Consider the following 1515-nt stretch of genomic DNA (forward strand, 5'->3'; position numbering starts at 1 on the left):
AAAAACTTGGGGTTAAAATGTTAAAAATATAACAAGACGCATGAGTCAAATTTCTGTTTCTAATCACTGGATTAAAGTCATTTATCACCTCCTCCTACTCACATTCAAGAAAAAGCTCAATTCAACACAGTTTCAAATCTTGCACAACTTCAATTTGATATTACCTCGCATTTGTGACCTCATCGGATTTAATGGTTATTCTCAAGTAATATAATATACGCTCTCCGCATTTTCAAATTCTTTTAATTTCTTCCGTTCGTGTTTTTTGGTAAATCCAACAATTTTCATGAAGAAAAAATTAAAAATTATCTCCTTTTTTGTGGCGGTGGAAATCGACTTAAGTCGAATGATACACAAGACGATGAACAAAGATTCATCCTCGAGTATATGATGGAATTTTTTCTTTTCACACACACAAAAAAATACTTCCATTTTCTTTGTGGATTGATGAAGGCTTTTTGGAAAACTTTTTTATGCCTTTGTGGTTGAAGAGGAAATCGAGCTAGTCTATCATTGAGACTATGTGGTGGAACGATTTGAAGAAATGAGATGGATATGATGTATTGATCAAGTGTGTAGTGCTATTTCCGAGTACAGTGTGTTCTGGTGCATAGGCTATGACCTTTAATTGTTAATGATGATAAGACGTTGAGTTGGAAACTCCATGTTAGCAAAAATAATAATTTTTAAAAGTTTTTTATATGAGTTGGAAGTCTGTTAACGGGGAGGGGTATATGTGGTCCATTTAATTAACGAGTAAGGGTATATTTTTTGACTCCCGTAATTTAACGAAACTCCATGAGGTATATTTGATCCATTTTCAATAATTTGGGGTATTTTTGACCTTTTCCATAATTTTTAATGAAGTTCTTGCATTTTAGGATCCACGTAATTTCAAAAAAATATGGAGCACATCAAATCAGTTTGGTATGTCAATTTGTCATGTCTACCTCCCTTTAGTTTTTTTTTCCCTTTCAGCATAGTTAGAGGTATAGCAGAAGCAAAAAGACAATTTTTACGGCTTTGTTGAACTAATATTTTAGATATAAATACCAATTTCTTTTTCCTATCTTTCTCTCTCCATGCAGAGGATTTTTTTTTTTTTGAATTAAAAGGGAAACCATAGATAAAGTTTTTGAATTTAAATTGAAAGATAAAAATATTTAAATTGAAATAACTTTTTTTGAATTTGATAAAAGTAAATCTCCTAGATTGGCATCACGTTTCAAATGTCTTAATAATAATATCTTAGTTTTGCAAAAACACACTTACGCAAAAGTAATGCCTTTTTAGGACCCAATTTTATTTTTAGGTTTTAATTTCCTTTTAGCTAAGCATCTTAATAAGGAAAAATATAGACTTTAATAATGCCTTTTTTTATTTTTTGTTTAAAAAGAAGCTTGCAGGACTCATGTGTCCACTCGTCTAAAATAATAAACTAACTTGATCATCTCGACTCAGAAAATAAAATTTCTCCTATTAATTCGCCCGTCTTAAACCTTGGTCTTCTTCTTC

This window comes from Lycium ferocissimum, chromosome 9 (genome assembly GCF_029784015.1).
Source record: "Lycium ferocissimum isolate CSIRO_LF1 chromosome 9, AGI_CSIRO_Lferr_CH_V1, whole genome shotgun sequence".
Taxonomy (NCBI): domain Eukaryota; kingdom Viridiplantae; phylum Streptophyta; class Magnoliopsida; order Solanales; family Solanaceae; genus Lycium; species Lycium ferocissimum.